The sequence below is a fragment of the Meriones unguiculatus genome, chromosome 1 (assembly GCF_030254825.1).
Source record: "Meriones unguiculatus strain TT.TT164.6M chromosome 1, Bangor_MerUng_6.1, whole genome shotgun sequence".
Taxonomy (NCBI): Eukaryota; Metazoa; Chordata; class Mammalia; order Rodentia; family Muridae; genus Meriones; species Meriones unguiculatus.
Window position 1 is genome coordinate 151,504,014 of NC_083349.1, and position 20,116 is coordinate 151,524,129.

Here is a 20,116-nt window from a genome sequence, read left to right on the forward strand (position 1 = left end):
CTTGTATTAGTGAGCACTGTATGCTTGACCAGAAGCTTGGAAGCAAAGGCAGCAAGTCATTAACCCATACCTTTGTATTACTAGAATAAGGGAAAAATAGTAGAAAAAAAATAGTAAAAAATAAATTACTAGAATAAGGGAAAAATAGTACAAAAAATAGTAAAAGATCCAATTTCAAAATAAATGGTAGAGTCAATAAAAAGGATAGAGATTGTATAGTCAAGTTTTTGCTCCAGGAACCAGCGTTTTTTTGGGGGTCTCCTGTGCCTTTTTTGAATCTTTTATGCACATACTTGTCAAATTGAAATCTACATATTCCATGACAGCCCTCTATGCTGAGCTATAGTTCCCACTCCTCTTCCCAACTCAACACAGAATCATAAAGTTTTCTTTACTGCTTACTCTTTATTATCTTGATTCTCCTGTGAACTGAATTAAAATTCTACCCACCCAACTTCTCTTAGACTGATTGTTATAAATATAAATACTAATTTTATTGCCTGTTGATTTTAAGTGCACTAGTCACTCCAAAGTAAAAACACTTTCTTGATCAAGGGTTGAATATATATATGACTTTGACATTTATTCTGGTAATAAGGAAAATTATGTGTTTCAAATTTTACCAAGTTTTGGCCGCAGACAGTACACACAGATATGAACAAAATTATGGGAATCACTTTTAATATGGAGGAACATTCACATGGTCTGATAAAAGAAGAAATTTATTCTGCGGCCTCTCTTGGTTGTTCTCAAGCCCATTCTTTATTACTGTCGGCAGAGAAAGCAGGTCCTTGACACTTAGTCTTCCACTGATGTCTAAATCGAGGTTTCCATTCTGTTGTGCATATTTGAGGCACACAGAGCACTATGTGTTATATGTGCGTATCTATATTTGAATAGCAATAACCAAGCAGATCAACTTACTCAATATGTTCCACAGTTACTAAGCATGCGTGTGTGCAGAATGGGGAAGGGGTAGGTATATGTGAAATTTCACACATTTCCACCCTTCAACAAAATATCAAAAAATATAATTTTCACACTGTGCATTAGATTTACTATGTGCTATTAGATTTACTGTGCACCTCATCTCCTTCCCACCGTCTCTGCTCCCAGTCTACCCTGGCAAGCCATTTTTTTTTTTTTTTTTAATCCTGGGAATAAGTCATTGTTACTAATTAGACACACAGGTGAGAACCACATGCTGGTTGTGGTTGTCCCTGTGTGTAACTTATTTGATTTAGTAATACTTTTTTTTTTTTGTTCTTCCATTAGAAATGCAAATTAAGACTAGGCCATGTAGGCTTAGGTATTTCAGCAAACCTACTTTATTTAGGGTTCTTAAACACCAGTACCTCCTTTCAACACCCCTGACCTTACGTAGAAGATAGATTAGTAGGAAAATAGGCTGTAGACATCTTTTTGTTATTTATTTATTTATTTATTTATCTATCTATTTATTTAGTAATTATTTATTTATTTTACAATGTATTTACTTTGTATCTCACTTTCATCTTCTCCTAGTCCCACCCACGGGCTCTCTTCTCTCCCAGTACCCCTCCCCTAGTCCACTGATAGGGAAGGACCTCGTCCCCTTCTATCTGACCCTAGCCTATCAGGTCTCATGATGATTGGCTGCATCATCTTCCTCTGTGGTCTGGCAAGGATGAAACTCCCAGGGGGAGGTGATCAAAGAGCCAGCCATTGAGTTCATGTCAGAGACAGTCCCTGTTCCCCTTACTAGGGAACAAACTTGCAAACTGAGCACCTATGGGGCTACATCTGAGCAGGGGTTTAGGTCATCTCCATGCATGCTTCTTGGTTAGAGTATCAGTCTCTGCAGACTGCTTTTATCTACTTCCTGCTGACTAGGGATGATGGGCCTTTAGGAGATTCCCAACTTAGTAGTCAGAATACCAGCATTCTAGTACAAAGGCCAATACCACCAACATAATTTCAAAAGTCTGAGAAACACTTAAAGAAATGTTCAACATTCTTAACCATTATGGAAATTCAAATCAAAAATACTTTGAGTTTCCATCTTACCTCTATCAGAATGGCTAATATCAGCAAAACAAGGGATAGCTCATGCTGACAAGGATGTGTAGTAAGGGGAACACTAAATCATCCTGCAGTTTCTCGGAAAATTAGAAATCAAAATACCTCAAGCCCCAGCTATACCATTTGTGGACACACATCCAAAGGACACCTGTTCTACCACAAGGAAACTTGCTCAACTATGTTCATTGCTGCTTTATTCACAGTATCCAGAAACTGGAAATGACCTCCATGTCCCTCAACTGAAAAATGGATTAAAAAATGTGGTACATTTACACAGTGGAGTATTATTCAGCTGCTAAAAAAAAAAAAAAAAAAAAAAAAAAAAAGAACATTATAAAATTTGCAGAGAAATGGATGGAACTAGAAAGATGATTCTGAGAGATAATCCAAACCCAGAATTTAAAAAAAAATGGAATCTACTCACTTATAGGTGGATATTAGGTGTTAAGTAAAGGATAATAATTCTACAATCCACAGTCCCAGAGAGGCTAAGTAACAAGGGAAGCCCGCGGGTTGATGTACTGATATTCCTGAGAAGGGATTATAAAATAGATATTGCAGATGGACTGAGGACAGGATGCAATGGGAACAGGAGGGTTTAGGGGTGTTGATGGAGAGAGTACTGAAGGGACAACTGGAATTGGGGGACATTTGGGGAGACAGTGTAGAAACCTAGTAGAGTAAAAACACCTTGGGATCTAAGAGAAGTCTTCTAGGAAAAGAGCGTGAACTGGCCCTCTTCCATAACCAAGCAAGGCTCTCAGCAGTGAGACTTGGATATAAACCCAACCACAAAACCTCCAACTTAGAATGTGTTTTACCATCAAGATGTGATGGTGAAATGGTGGAGAACTTGTGGGAGTGGAGAATCAATCACTTGTCGAACTTATGGCCCATGCCATAAGAGGGAACCCATGCCTGACGCTATGTGAATGACCAGGAACCAGAGGCTGTTTAGCCCAGAGAATTTACTCAGGATAGGACTAGTATGACTGGCAAAAAGTCAATAAAATGATTTCTAATGATACTCTACTATATTCAGAGATTGGTGCTTAGCTCAGCTGTCATCAAAGAGTCTTCATCTAGAAACTTACGGAGATGGATGTAGAAACTAGGTATAGAATCAGCCAGACTAGCTTCAACAGGAGGAAGAGAATGGATTCTAGGAGGCAGAAGAGTTAAGGACATCAGGGGACCACAGCCCACAGAATCAAATAAACAGGGTTTCTAGGTGTTCACAGACAATGACTGAACAAACACAAACACTGTACAGGTTTGAGCTAGGTCTTCTGCTTATACATATGGTTGCATAGTTTGGTGTTCTAGTAGGATCCTTAACAGGAGGAATGGGAGGTGCCTCTGATTATTTTTTCCTGCACATGGACCCCCCCTTTTTTTGAAAATGTAAGAGTAGTGGATCTAAGGAAAATGAGAAGGAGGGACTGTGTGGGATGGAGGTAGGAAAAACTGCTGTCAAAATGTAATGTACATAAATAATAAATAAATATCATGAGTAAAGTTGAATGGAATAATTCCTTTTTTTTTTCTTTTTTTATTTATTAAAATTTATTCACTCTGTATCCCAGCTGTTGCCCCCTCCCTCAGCCCTTACCAATCCCACCCTTCTTCCCTCTTTTCTTCCCATTCCCCTACACATGTCCACTGATAGAAGAGGCCTCCCTCCCCTTCTATTTGACCCTACCCTATCAGGTATCATCAGAAGTGGCTGCATTGTCTTCCTCTGTGGCCTGGTAAGGCAGCCTGACTCAGGGGGAAGCGATCAAAGAGCCAGGAATAATTCTTACCTATTAACTATTATACTATAAACTTGTTTTTATTTTTTTAATTTAAAATTTCTTGTTAGCTAGCCATCAGTTAATTCACTAGTATGTACATATACAAACATGAATGATATATATATATATATCTTGGGTTTTTGAAAATGAAAAGTTGAACTGGTTTCCAAGAATTTTTTATGTGTAATGGAGCAGTCATTAGAATTCATATTTTTGTTTTGGTTTGCGCTTGAAGACATGAATATTAATGCTCTCAGAGCAGCTGATGATAAGATTATTAGCATGTACAAAGTGTGTGGCAGATAGAAGCAACACTAAGGCAGTTAACGTAGATGAACCCGTTTTCTAATTAGAAACAGTCTTCTCAGTGTGAACTATGTATTCCAGTCCAGTCATGACAGACATCAATCATCACTCATTGCCAGATTGAATTAATTTGTCCTAAATAATAGGTTCTAAATACACATATTGGTTGGTTTTCAGGTTGGCACAGTAGACTATGTTTCCTGTGACTTTTGCATATGCACCCAAACAAGTTTGTGTTTTGAGATTCAGTATGATTAACTTGCTTAGACAATAGTGGAATATACTTCTAAGAAAGGGTAGTCTTGAATTTAGGATTCTCTTTCCTTTGCCTTCTAAGTAGCTGGGAATATTTGTGTGTACTTGCCTGGGATGTGACTGTCTTTTAAATGGAAATTTTAATCCACTTATATTCAAGGTAACAATTACTCCTAGGCAAGCTGTTAATACTGCCATTATGTAGCATGCTTCCTGGATTTTTGTGTTTCTTTTCTACCTATCTTATATTTAAGGAAATTATTCTAGCCGTATGTTTTGATTTCTTGGTAGCTATACTTTTATCTATTATAGATTTTTTTATCTATTATAGCCTGAAAAGTTGAAATATCACCTCTTCATTATAGCAAGCTATCAGAAATGAAAAACAACGTAACTACAAACTTATAATCACAAAAGTGATAGAGATAACACTAACAGAAAAAGTATACATTTGCATTCAATTTCCACTTACATTTTGAATTTAAAATCCCACTTTACATATTTCTAAATTTCTCATCAAGTACTGTCTCTTTTCTTTTTTTAAATTAATTTATTTTTTTATTAATTACAATTTATTCACTTTGAGTTCCAGCTGTAGTCCCACCCTCATTCTCTGTTTCCTCCTAATCCTGCCTTCCCTCCCTCCTCTCCTCCCATGCCTCTCCCCAGTCCACTAATAGTGGAGGACCTCCTCCCCTTCCATCTGACTCTACCCTATCAGGTCTCATCAGGAATGTCTTTCATAATCTTCCTCTGTGGCCTGGTCAAGCTGCTTCCCCTCTTCACGGAGAAATGATCAAAGAGCCAGCCACTGAGTTCATGTCAGAGATATCCCTTGGTCCCTCAGGGAGCTCATTTGGAGACTGAGCTGCCATTGGCTACCTCTGTGCAGTGGGTCCAGGTTATTTCCACGAATGGTTCTTGTTTGGAGTATCAGTCTCAGAAAAAAACCCTAGGCCCTGTTTTTGTTGTTGTTGTTGTTGTTCTGTTGTTCTACTTGTGGAGCTCCAGACCCTACCAGGTCTTTCTGTCTCTGCCTTCTTTCATAAGATTCCCTTCACTCAGCCCAAAGTTTGGCTATGAGTCTCAGCATCCTCTTTAATACCCTGCTGGGTAAAATCTTTCAGAGGCCCTCTGTGGTAGGCTCTTGTCTTGTTCCTTATTTTCACGATCTTCCAATATCCATCTCATTTTTCTTTCTGAATGAAGACTGAGCATCTTACCCAGGGTCCTCCTTTTTGCTTAGCTTCTTTAGGTGTACAGATTTTAGTATGTTTATCCTATATGAAATATAATATCCATTTATAAATGAGTATATACTGTGTGTGTCTTTCTGCTTCTGGGATAGATCATTCAAGATGATCTTTTCTAGTTCCTACCATTTGCCTGCAAATTTTATGATTTCCTTGTTTTCAACTGCTGAGTAGTATTTCATTCTGTAAATGTACCACCATTTCCTTATCCATTCCTCATTTGAGGGACATTTGGGCTGCTTCCAGATTCTGGCTATTACAAATAAAGCTAATATGAACATAGTTGAGCAAGTGTCCTTATTGTATACATGAGAATTTTTTTAATATATGCCTAGGAGTGGAATAGTTGGATCTTGAGGTCATATTACTCTTAATTGTCTGAGAAAGCACCAAATTGATTTCCAAAGTGGTTGTACAAGTATGCATTCCCACCAGCAATGGAGGAAGGTTCTCCTTTCTCCACATCCTCTCCAGCTTGTGTTGTCATTGAGTTCTTGATCTTAGCCATTCTGATGGGTGTAACGTAATATCTCAGGATTTTTTTGATTTGCATTTCCCTGATGAGTAAGGATGTTGGGCATTTCTTTAAGTGTTTCTCTGCCATTCAATATTCTTCTATTAGAATTCTCTGTTTAGCTCTGTACCCCATTTTTTAATTGGATTACTTGATTTGTTGCTCTTTAACTTCTTGAGTTCTTTGTATATTCTGGATATTGTCCCACTGTTAGATGTAAGGTTGGTGAAGATCCTTTCCCAATCTGTAGGCTGTGTTTTGTTCCAGAAACAGTGTCCTTTGCTTTACAGAAACTTTCCTGTCCTTCACTTTTAAAAGGTAGTCTTTGATTTTGTGCAGGGTGATAAGTATGGATCTATTTGCACTTTTCTACATGTAGACATCCAGTTAGACCAGCACCATTTGTTGAAGATGCTGTCTTTTTTCCATTGAATGGTTTTGGCATCTTTGTCAAAAATCAGGTGTCCATAGGTGTGCGAATTTATGTCAGGGTCTTCTATTCGATTCCACTGATCCACCAGTCTGTTTCTATGACAGTACCATGCAGTTTTCAGTATTGTTGCTCTATAGCACAGCTTGAGATCAGGGATGAAGATACCACCTGAAGATCTTTTACTGTAAAGAATTGTTTTAGCAATTCTGGGTTTCTTGTTACTCTATATGAAGGGGAGAATTTTTCTTTCAAGGTCTGTAAAGAATTGTGTTATTAATTTGATGGGAATTGTATGTTTCTATGACAGTACCATGCAGTTTTCAGTATTGTTGCTCTATAGCACAGCTTGAGATCAGGGATGGAGATACCACCTGAAGATCTTTTACTGTAAAGAATTGTTTTAGCAATTCTGGGTTTCTTGTTACTCTATATGAAGGGGAGAATTTTTCTTTCAAGGTCTGTAAAGAATTGTGTTATTAATTTGATGGGAATTGTATTGAATCTGTAGATTGCTTTTGGTAAGCTAGCCATTTTTACTATATTAATCCTGCCAAGCCATGAGCATGGGAGATCATTCCATCTTCTGATATATTCTTCTAATTCTTTCTTCAGAGACTGGAAATTTTTTTTCATACAAGTCTTTGACTTGCTTGGTTAGATTCATACCAAGGTACTTTATATCCTTTGTGGCTAAAGTCCAAGTGGATCAAAGACCTCAAAATAAAACCAGACACACTAAACTGCTTAGAAGAAAAAGTAGGGAAGGGCCTTGAAATCATTGGCACAGGAGACAACTTCCTGAACAGAACACCAACAACACAGGCTCTAAGAGCAACAATCAATAAATGGGACCTCATGAAACTGAAAACCTTCTGTAAAGCAAAGGACACTGTCTGTCATCAGAACAAAACGACTGCCTACATATTGGGAAAGGATCTTCACCAACCCTGTATCTGACAGAGATTAATATCCAGTATATATAAAGAACTCAAGAAGTTAAACAGCAACAAATCAAGTAATCCAATTAAAAATGGAGTACAGAGCTAAACAGAGAATTCTCAATAGAGGAATATCGAATAGCAGAGAAACACTCAAAGAAATATTCAACATCCTTAGTCATAAGGGAAATGCAAATCAAAACGACCCTAAGATTTCACCTTACACCCATGAGAATGGCCAAGATCAAAAACTCAAGTGACAACACATGCTGGAGAGGTTGTGGAGAAAAGGGAACCCTCTTCCACTGCTGGTGGGAATGTAATCTTGTACAACCACTCTGGAAATCAATCTGGTGCTTCCTCAGACAACTAAAAATAGCACTTCCTCAGATCCAGCTATACAACTCCTAAGCACATATCCAAAGGAGGCTCAAGTACACAATAAGGGCATTTGCTCAACCATGTTTATAGCAGCCTTATTTGTAAGCTGGAAACAGCCCAGATGCCCCCCAGTGGAGGAATGGATACAGAAATTGTGGTACATCTACACAATGGTATATTACTCAGCAATAAAAAACAAGGAAATCATGAAATTTGCAGGTAAATGGTGGGATCTGGAAAAGATCATCCTGAGTGAGCTCTTCCAGAAGCAGAAGGACACATACCGTATATACTCACTCATAAAGACATATAATATAGATAAACCTACTAAAATCTATACACCTAAAGAAACTAATCAAGAGGGAAGACTCTTGCTAAAATGCTCAGTTCCTATCCAAAAAGACAAAGAGAATGGACATCAGAAGAAGGAGAAAAGAGGGAACAAGTCAGGAACCTGACACAGAGGACCTCTGAAAAGCTCTGCCCTGCAGATTATTAAAGCAGATTCTGAGACTTATGGCCAAACTTTGGGCAGAGTGCAGGGAATCTTAGGAAAGAAGTGGGAAACAGTAAGATCTGGGGAGGACAGGAACTCTACAAGGAGAGCAACAAAACCAAATAATCTGAGCACAGGTGTCTTTCCTGAGACTGATTCTCCAACCAAGGATCATGCCTGGAGATAACCTAAGACTCTTGCACATATGTAGCCTATGGCAGTTCAGTATCCAAGTGGGTTCCATTGTAATAGGAACAGGGACTGTCTCTGACATGAACTGATTGGCCTGCTCTTTAATTACCTCCCCCTGAGGGGGAAACAGCATCACCAGGTCACAGAAGAAGACAATGCAGTCACTCCTGATGAGACCTAATTGACTAGGGTCAGAAGGAAGGAAAAGAAGACCTCCCCTATCAGTGGACTTGGAGACGGGTATACATGCAGAGGGGGGAGGAAGGAAGGGATTGGGATGGGAGGAAGGAGGGAACTATAGGGGGAAACAAAGTGTAATTAATAAAGAATTTTTGAACTCCACAAGGAGAGCAACAGAACCAGAAAATTTGAACACAGGGAACTTCCCAGAGATTCATACTCCAACCAAGGCCTATTTATAGAGATAACCTAGAACCCCTGCACAGATGTAGCCCATGGCAGTTCAGTGTCCAAGTGGGTTACATAGTAATGGGAAGAGGAACTGCCTCTGACATAATCTGATTGGCCTGCTCTTTGATCACCTCCCCCTGAGGGGGGAGCAGCCTTACCAGGCCACAGAAGATGACAATGCAGCCATTTCTGATAAGAACTGATATTCTAGACCTCCCCTATCAGTGGACTTGGGGAGGGGCATGCATGCAGAAAGGGGAGAAAGGGTGAGATCCAGATCGGGAGGGGAGAAGAGAGGGGCTTATGGGGGGATACAAAATGAATAAAGTGTAATTAATAATAATAATAATAAAAAGTGAGAGCCATGCTCTAATTTATTGAATATGACATGGGACTAGATGTAAAATATACCCTCCCAAACAAATAAAGCAGTGTATGATCTGATAAAAAAAAAAGGGGGTAGTCTTTAAATTAGTTTCCTACTGTGACCAGTTGCTTTTTCTTATGTCATTCTTGCTTTCTAAGTATCATTTCTCATGTAGCTTGTGGAATTCTCTCTTAATTTTTCAACTTAAGAAAAATGGTTAAGTCTTAGGTACATTTGACAGATTGAAATTTACATCTTTAGGAACAGGAGCATTTCTGTGTCTTTGAATGAGAATTCTAAACCCAACGTTCATATAAACCTTCATTATACTTTTCTTTTCTCTTCTCCCTGTGGAATAGTCCAAGGAAGTGTGTTGTCACCAAGGTGGTGATCAAAACCAAGCTGTGAAACAACCTGCTCCACAGATAACAAAACACGCCCAAAACTCAGGTATACTACGTCACTTTTCCTAGACAGAGAAGAAAAATATATGTTAGCTAGAGACCATAGAAATCATTCCACCAAAGTCCAACTTGGCTAAGAAATTAGTTCACTGTATTAACTTTAGGAGTGTGAGTGAGGGGGTTCTTATAGATGCATGTGTGCCTAAAAGGTATCTTACCACTAAGATGACCATTTCATTTTGGGTGATGATGGAGGAAAGATGTCTGCCTTGAGCTCATTTTACAACTAGCATGCAGCTGACAAATCAGAAAGTTTCTCACAGACACTTTGACTTGGAGATTCTCTCCTCTCCTTAGCAGTTTTTTACTGCTTGCATATCCTTGTGGGTCATAGGGACTGATATATGAATCATCTCAGTTTCAGTTTTATAAAATGTGTAAGCTGTGTTTACTTTCTGTCTCTTCTGAGACTCCCTTTTTCCTTTTGAAGGAAATGTTTGTGTTCAGAAGTTACTATGCCAACACTCAACAGAGGTGATAATCATATATATTGTATCGAATATTTCCTGCAGAGATGGCCCTAAATGTCTCCAGCTACTCAAGTGATGCCATTTGATAAACATTATAGGCTAGGGCCACAGAAAGTCCCCCTATGCCACTACCATTGTCCCGGAGGCACTGATATCAGGTAGTCATGAAAAGCTTGGCTTTTGCGTCTGCCAGGTGTTAACGTTCCATTAGCCTGGCACCAAGTTTTGGGACAAAGTTCCGTGATCACAGTCACACCTTCCTTCCATGTACCAAGCTGCTTTCTACTTAGAGTACTGTTAGGGACGGAGGCCCATTCCCACAGGTGCTGATGCTGATCTGGCTCAAGACTAAATTGTACCTTCTCAAATACTTGAGGTTCCGTAGACACATTCAAGAACACACGGGAGATGGTATTGACCACCCAAACCATTAATATGCAATGCTGGGGATCATGTGACTTGTTCTATATATACTAATCTTTCCATATATATATATATATATATATATATATATATAATCTTTCCATATATATATATATATATTCATATATATATATATATATATGTTCATCTACAGTCTCTAAATGGTTGCTCCTTAAACTTCCACAGTATTCCACTTAACATATAGTTTTCATGCTTCAAGCCATATTTTAACAAATACAAAATTAAAAGTTATATGGAACAACCTGGCACAAACTTGAACATACTTCAAAATTTAGTATATAGAAATAGTGAGAGTATTTAGGGATAGGTAGATGCAGGGAAGTTGACCAGAAGAAAGGAAGCTTTAGCAGTTAATATAAAGTGCTACCTATTATTTATGATGGGAAAACTAAGATGCCGTTTTGTTAGGTAGGGTTTCAATTGCTGGAATGAAACACCATGACCAAAAGCATATGAATTGGACGTTTCTGGTTTCATCTAAGACTCAGTTGTGTCATGCGAGGTTTTGTTGGAAACTGTCTTGTGAGAGGACATGTGTTGTTTTGCTGTGAGCTGTCTCATGTGACTTTGGCCAGCTAAAAACATCTGTGGGTGGGCTTTGAGGAGAGGATATGTATAGAAGCCCACAGACAGTGACACAATGATTTTTGGATACGCATCTTGCACTTAAAGTTCTCTGATACTTTACTTCACAGAGAGTAATGTTACAGAGAACTTTCCACAGCAATTCTGTTGAGTCTTGTGACTTTCAATGACTTGTTTTGAGTTGTTGAATCATGCTGATTCTTATTGCTGGCTCCTATTGGCATTTGGACTGGACTGCTGGTATCCAGAGAAGGCATAGTAGACTCACCCAAAGGAACTACTTCTAAAAAGATTTACAACTCCCTTTTCCTAATCTTTCTCCACTACCTCTGGTGTTGGGAGCCTTGACTCAGCGGCCTGCTTTGATATTTAAATCTCAGAGGAGAGATGGCTTTTAGCAGGTCTTTAGTAATGGCAGAGGAGAACTTGCAAGTCCATCTCCTTTTGTTTGTGACAACCGGTGGGATAGCTTGTGAGGGTTACACCTCTTCCTCAGGCTCCTTGTGCAAATTGACCTATTGTTCTGAGATGTTTTACTGGCTAAAGTAACTCCTCAAAGAATAAAGTGGTCAGAAGGCTGGAGGCAGAGGAGGAGGCAGAGTCTTGAGACTGGCTGCTGGCACTGCTTGCTCTAGCAGTCTGCCTTTTGCTATGGCTGTCGAGTCTGGACCTTTAAAAAGTTTCCTGTGTGCTGTGTGTTTATTTTATTAATATTAATCCTCACACCCGACTCAAGAACCATTCGTCTCTGCCCGGCTGGCCCCGGCACTCTGGTCAGTGGGTTTGAAGGGAGGTAGAAGCATTTAAGAACACTAAATAAAGTAGATTTGTTGAAAATTCTAAGCCTGTAGGCAAACTGTAAAGGAAAAAGTTTATTTGACATACATGTCTTGAGTCACAGGCTCCTGAGAAAAGCCATGGCAGGAATTCAGTTCAAACTTGACAGGAATCTGGAGAGAGGAACTGATGCAGAGGCCTTGAAGCAGTATTGCTTTCTTGCTTGCTCTTCATGACTTGCTCAGCCTACTTTCTTATAGAATCCAGGACCTTCAGAACATGGGTGGCAGGCACCATGCCCCATCAACTGGCCCTCCCTGATCAGTCACAAATTAAGAAAGTGCCTTGCAGCCTTGCCACCACATGAGCTTATGGATACATTTTCTCTATTGAGGTCTCCTCCACTGTAGTGATTTTAATGTTTGTTAAGGTGACAGAAATTGGGAATACCATGATCTAGAAATGAATCTGTAAAAGAATGCAATCTGTCTCTAAAGCCAGGAAAGAATCTTCACCAACCCTTTATCTGACAGAGGACTCATATGCAGTGTATATAAAGAACTAAATAAGCTGAAAAGCAGCAAACCGAGTAATCCACTTAAAAAATGGGGAACAGAGCTAAGCAGAGAATTCTGAATAGAGGAATATCGAATGGCAGAGAAGCACTTAAAGAAATGCTCAACCTTATTAGCCATTAGGGAAATGCAAATCAAAACAACCCTGAGATTTCACCTTACACCCATGAGAATGGCCAAGATCAAAAACTCAAGTGACTACACATGCTGGAGCGGTTGTGGAGAAAGGGGAACCCTTCTCCACTGCTGGTGGGAATGTAAACTTGTACAACCACTCTTGAAATCAATCTGGTGCTTTCTCAGACAACTAGGAATAGCGCTTCCTCAAGATCCAGCCATACTACTCCTAGGCATATATCCAAAAGAGGCTCAAGTACACAAAAAGGACATTTGCTCAACCATGTTTGTAGCAGCTTTATTTGTAATAGCCAGAAGCTGGAAACAACCCAGATGCCCCTCAACTGAAGAATGGATTCAGAAATTGTGGTACATCTATACAATGGAATATTACTCAGCAATGAAAAATAAGGAAATCATGAAATTTGCAGGTAAATGGTGGGACCTGGAAAGGATCATCCTGAGTGAGTTGTCCCAGAAGCAAAAAGACACACTCTGTATATACTCACTCATATAGACATACAACATAGGACAAACCCACTAAAATCTGTGCATCTAAAGAAACTAAGCAAGAGAGAGGACCCTAACTAAAACGGTCAATCCTCATCCTGAAAGGCAAAGAGGATGGACATCAGAAGAAGAAGAAAACAGGAAACAACCTAGGAACCTGCTACAGAGGGCCTCTGAAAGCCAGAAGAAGAAAACAAGAAACAAACTAGGAACCTACCACAGAGGGCCTCTGAAAGCCTCTGCCCTGCAGACTATCAAAGCAGATGCTAAGCCTGATGGCCAGGCAGAGTGAATGGAATTTTATGTAAGAAGTGGGAAATAATAAGAGCTGGAGAGGACAGGAACTCCACAAGGAGAGCAACAGAACAAGAAAATTTGAACACAGGGAACTTCCCAGAGACTTGTACTCCAACCAAGGACTATTCATGGAGATAACCTAGAACCCCTTCACAGATGTAGCCCATGGCAGTTCAGTGTCCAAGTGGGTTACATAGTAATGTGAAGGGGGACTGCCTCTGACATAATCTGATTGGCCTGCTCTTTGATCACCTCCCCCTGAGGGGGGAGCAGCCTTACCAGGCCACAGAAAAGGACAATGCAGCCACTTTTGATGAGAACTGATAGACTAAGATCAGAAAGGAGAGGAGAACCTCCCCTATCAGTGGACTTGGGGAGGGTCATGCATACAGAAAGGGTAGGGAGGGTGGGATCGGGAGGGAAGGAGGGAGGAGCTTATGGGGGGATACAAAATGAATAAGGTGTAATTAATAAAAAATAAAAACACACACACAAAAAGAAAAGAATTGAAAAGAAATAAAAAAAAATGCATATCCTAAGGACAGTTCTGTTTTTGCTGTGTCTAAATTTGCTGTACCATTTTAACGTGTTTAGTGTAATATATTATTCATACTAAATATGTAGAACTTTAAAGACATTGATTTAATTCTATACATAATTTTATTTTGTCCTTTATTGGAAATAAATTATTCCATATAATATAGTCTTATAACAGTTTTTGAAAGATATTTCACCAAATATCTACAGCCAAACTGTTCAAATTCATGCTTCTTCTACAATGGCTGAATAATTGAAAATGAAGTAGTGTCTGAAGATTTACTATAAATTCAGCAGCCTTTGCTTTGTACTGAAGTAGGGTCTTTGTATAAATTAACACATAAATAAGTAAAGATTAAAAATTTTAATATATTAGCATTTAAAGAAAATAAAAGGAATGCAATGTACAGCAAGATTATTATTCTTTAATTATGAGGTTAACTTTCTCCTTTAGACTATCTAAATTTTGTTATATGGACAAGCCTTCAATAAATAGTAGCTGCATGCCATACTGAAGTTAGCATTATTTCTGTGATGGGTAACTAGTCATTGAAGCACAAAAAAAGTAACTTATTGTTCTGGTCCATTGAAAGTTGCATTTTTGTTTCAGAAGAATGTCCTGATTTGCTTCAACCAGACATCACATTCAGCTATGGCTTCACCATAGGCATCCTTTTGCAACACCTTTAGAATTGGTTACAAGTCTTTTATGGTAGACACAATCATCTTCTTTTGGCCTTAGGCACAAAGGTTACATATCTTAGGCATTCAGATTTAGAGAGTGGCTCACTCCATATTTATATTCCTTGGTTGTTCCTTATCCTGTCTCAGGAGCATAGAATTCCTAGCAAGAAGCAGTCACCAGAATCTTAGCCTCTGTCATGTCATGAGCCAATATCTACTGTTAATTCTCCTTGTCTATAGTGATGTTTAGAAACTTCTGTGGGTTCTGTTCTCTGGAAAACAAACACAACACAGGAAGACCATAAAGCACAGGAGCTAGCCTTCTGTTTTTCCCAAGCCTTGAACACATTCAGTGAAGTGTCAATAGTCACCTCACAACTATGAGACATAAGCAGTGTGCTACACTGATCTCAGGAGGGTGAAATGTTTTATGTGATGAAGAAGAAATGCACTAGCAGGAGAGATAAAAATATCAAATAGTTTGCTTCCTCAGAGGTATTCAGTCAGTCCTGCTCTAGTACATATTCTGATAAATCACCAAAATATTATAATAAGCAGAACTTTCATGAAGCATAAAAACATATGAATACTAAATAGAGGAAATAACTATGTAATATTTTATAATTAATCAAAGCAAAGGGTCCAATTATTATATAATTTATATATTTATAAAGTGTCTGGAAGGGGATTCATCTTATAAAATTTATACTTAATATCTGTTGACTCATGTATCTAAATTTAAAAAAATTAAAATTAATATAAAATGTAATAGTCTTAATTCAAAACCCTATTAAATCCAGTAATTTGAAAATTGGCAGTTAAATCATTAAATTTCTACTACACAAGTAGTTTATTATATACTGGTACCAAAAAATCCTTTAGGCCATAAGTCATTAATTAAAAATTCTTAAATTAGTAACAAGATTCTAATTAAATTATTTATTTTTGGAAAACAAGATTATGATTAAAAACTGCCTCAAGGATTCTTCATTACTCCTGTTACACAATAATGTAATTTCATAATTAGTAATAAAGTACTCATAATTATATGAAGGCTTTAAGTTCAGAAAGCCACATCCCACTCATGCTAACAATTATTTTCTTTTATGTACAGTGAGTCTTACTGTGATGAACATATTTTTCCATTTCCTTGTTGCTTTGTTACCAGCTCTCTGAGTTTCCTCCTGTACCTTGGAGCTAACACTTAATCAGATATCAAGCAGAATGTTTGCCTGATGGTGGGGGTTCTTCTGAGAGCACATGTAGTTCACAAGGGGCAAATTTCATAGGTCATAACTTTCCTTAACAGATTGCATGTGGTGGCAGAGATTTTAATCCCAGCAATGCACAGGTATGCTGTAAGGCCAGCATAGAGGGTTGCTTAGTTTCTGGGATTATAGTTTGGGCATACATACATAGGAGAAAGTACGTATTTGTGTGTGTGTGTGTGTGTGTGTGTGTGTGTGTGTGTGTGTGATGTGTGTGTGTAAGTGAGAGATTGTTAGAGAGAGAAAAACCGGTGACAGACAGAGACAGAAAGATACAGAAGTACTCAAGTTGCCTGCCATTGAACTATTAATAATGAAACAGAATTCAAGGGTGTCAAAGGTTTGGATCCCACTCCTTTTGTTATTATCTTTTTTTTATTAGGAAGTTTAATTTAGTTAATGTTTTTACTAATTACAGTTTATTCACTTTGTATCCCCCTGTAGCTCCCTCCCTTTTCCCCTCCCAATTCTGCCCTCCCTTCCCCTTCCCCACCCAAGTCCCTCCCCAAGTCCACTGATGGGGGAGGTCCTCCTCCCCTTTCCTCTGATCCTAGTCTATCAGATCTCATCAGGAGTGGTTGCATTGTCTTCCTCTGTGGCCTGGTGAGGCTGATCCCCCCCTCCCTCAGGAAGAGGTGATCAAAGAGCAGGTCAATCAGTTCATGTCAGAGACTTCTTAATCCTTCTTCTCCTTCAGCACTGTAACACTCTCCCAACAATGAGCTAAAGGTGCCTCTAAGAATATGTCTATTGGGTGGGGTATGCCTACCACACTCCTAGCTGGCTGGCAGACCCAGTTCAGCTGCTCAGGAGCTATAAATAGAACCCTGCCTTTTACCTTGCTTCCTCTCTCTTGCTTTCTTGCTCTTATCCCTTTCTTCTTTGGGGCACCTCCTCCCTATCATGTCCCTCTCCTTCCCTTTCTCTCTCCATCTCCATCCAATAAACCTCTCTTATATAATAATAAAAAAGAATGTCTATTAAAGTTTATTTTTTTAATTCAGTTTTAACTTGACATAATCACATATTTGGTTTTAGTATACCTACTGTGACGTAGAATCTCATTGTAGAGAAATATTTGTTGGAAATTTGTCTTTCATGAATGTTTTATAGCTTTTAGATATAAATTATTAGTTATATTTGCTATATATATGTATCAGAATATCTATTTTATTTATTTGATAAATTTATCTATTTATTATCATAATTTCTTATAGAGCTTTTATTTACTGTGAATATTTAAAACTATTCAATATTAATAACTGTATAGTTATATAGTTGATAATATGTACTTCAGTAATGTCCTTTACAATTATCATGATCAATTTTCATTGTAGTTGTGTTTTTTTTTCAAGAGTATGTGCTCCAACTAGAATTATTTTACACAAAATATGAGTGTTGTTAGTGTATGAATTTAGTATATTCTATTTTTTATTTTTTATTTCATTTACATTTATTTACATCCCAAGGGTGGCCCCTCTCTCCTCTCCTCCCACTTACCCCCACCTCCTTCTGCTGTCTTTTCCCCCCAGAAATGTGTAGCTCCCTTCCCCAGTATCAACCTTCCCTAGCATATCAGGTCATATCTGGATTGGAACATATCCTGTCCCCTGAGGCCAAGCAGGGCAATCAAGCCAGGGGGAAGATATCCAAAAGCAGTCAGTAGAGAATCTCTACTCTATTAGAGGAGCCCCCCCCAACACCTCTCCACTCTCCAGGAGACCCAATGAAGACCAAGCAGCCCACCGGTCACATATGTACAGGGGGTCAAGGTCCAGACCAGATAGGCTCTGTAGTTGATGTCTCAGTCTCTGTAAGCCCCTGTGGGTCTAGGTTAGTTGTACTTATTGGTCTTCTTGTGGAGTTCCTGTCCACTGCAGGTCCCTCCATCTTTCTTTACCCCAACACTTTCACAGGAAACCCAGAATCTGATGCAAGTCCCAGCATCTCTTTCTATCCACTGCTAGGTGGATCCTCTATTTTTTTTACATTCCAATTTTTCAAATTTTTATACATTTCTTAGTCATAATATTTCTGTAGTATACAGTTTTTCACAAAATTCTGGGGAATTTCCCCAAAAAGAACTATATGCTCACATTTTTTCTGTGTAGCAATTATAAATTATACTATTTCTTTATATTCAACTGCTTATATTTTAAAATGATTTATATTTATATTCCTTTATGTTTATATCATCTTAATGTCTTTCTTTGTAAACACTGATGATATCTGCCTGAAGATGTGCATAATGTCTGAAGACAGATGTTTGTATGCATGCTGGAATGTATGTACATGTGACACATGCATGTAGGAGAACCCAGAGGCCAGTAGAAGGTGTCAGATTTACCATAACTACAGTTACATGTTGTTTAGGGCAGCATGATAAGTGACCTCTGGTCTCCTGGAAACACAGCCAGTGCTCTTTACTACTGAGCCGTCTTTCTCCTCTGAACTGGCATTCAGCAATAAGTATAGCAACAATTACTTTATATGATAGACATAAACTACAGACAATGGATACATGGAGCTATATGTAAATACTCTGCATTGTATATATGAGGCCTGAGCATCCCCTGAGTTTGATCTACATAACTGGTGCCCTAGAACCAGTACAAAAAGTACACATTCAGAAAATACTTTTTCCTCTTTTTCTATGAGATACTGCATCTTGCTTTTGAGCTTTGTGGAGTTCACATCTGAATCAAGAGTGAAGAAGAGCTACAGCTGTTTCCTGCCTGGAATTATGGAACACATCCTGCTTCTATACCACTGTGCCACTCATTACTTCAGTTGCAACAAAATAATCCTCTTCATAACAGGAATTTAAGGTTATTCTTTCTTCCTTACCTCTCTTTGATTCTGTATTTAAAAATGTATTCTCAACATCAATGGGCTTAGAACAGACATTTCAAACACAGCTGTTTGTCTAATGTGGTCAGCACAAGTTTGTCAAATATTTTTAAATTACTAAGAAAAAAGTTTAATATATTTTTCTTAAGAGTAAAGATTGCATGCGATTGTTAATATCATCCTGTACTGCACAGCTTTGGGGTGATCTGCAATGAAAATCGAAAGTATGGATTTGAAGTGTAGTCATAGTAACCACACAGCCACTAAATAATAAAGAGTAAACAAAAATTCAAAGAGCATTAAGGTGCATCTCCATATAATTTTTAGAAAAGAATAGTGAAACTTTTGAAAATAATGTTCTAAATGGTACTGTTAAAGTCCAAAAGAGCAACACTCTGAGTCCTGGTGGTACATTGAATATTGCCACTAACCATACATTTTCCTCTATAGATACAATCATTTGTGGTTGTATAAAATTCACATCATGTTTGCATAATTTAAAGCTGTTTCCACTAATTATGTACAATGGCTCCCAAACTATACAAAAGCAACTAAGTAACCAGCAAACTCACCACCCAATAATAGGATTTTCCTATTATCACTTTTAATTTCTCTTCATAATTCTTTTTCTGTGATTCTAATATAGGCATTTATTTCACATTGCCAATTGCTTATTTCCTCTCTACCCACATGTGCACATCATTTACTCATTTAAAGAAGACTAGAATCAAATTTTGCTCAATGAAAATTTCAAATATTAATTACTGAAATGTTTGTCATTTTATATCTAAACAATTCCAACGCTGAAGAAATATGTCATATATTATTTCTTACGTTCCCATCAATGTTAGTATTTTTGTTTTTTTAGTTACTTTCATTATCTGTGGATAACAAAACTGCAGAGACAACATGCCAAAGATGAAAGGGAGTCAGCACCTCACCATGAGGTATGATGCTTGCAAATAAAATGTAATGTTGTAATACTAAAAGAGTCAATGATGATGATATGTGTGCATGTGTTTGTTTGTGTTATACATTCATATATTTGTTGATTGGCTATGGCAGTTGATTAGTGAAAGTTTGATTTTTGCCATTGTTTAAGATGGATGTACATGCCAATACTTCACAGAAAATG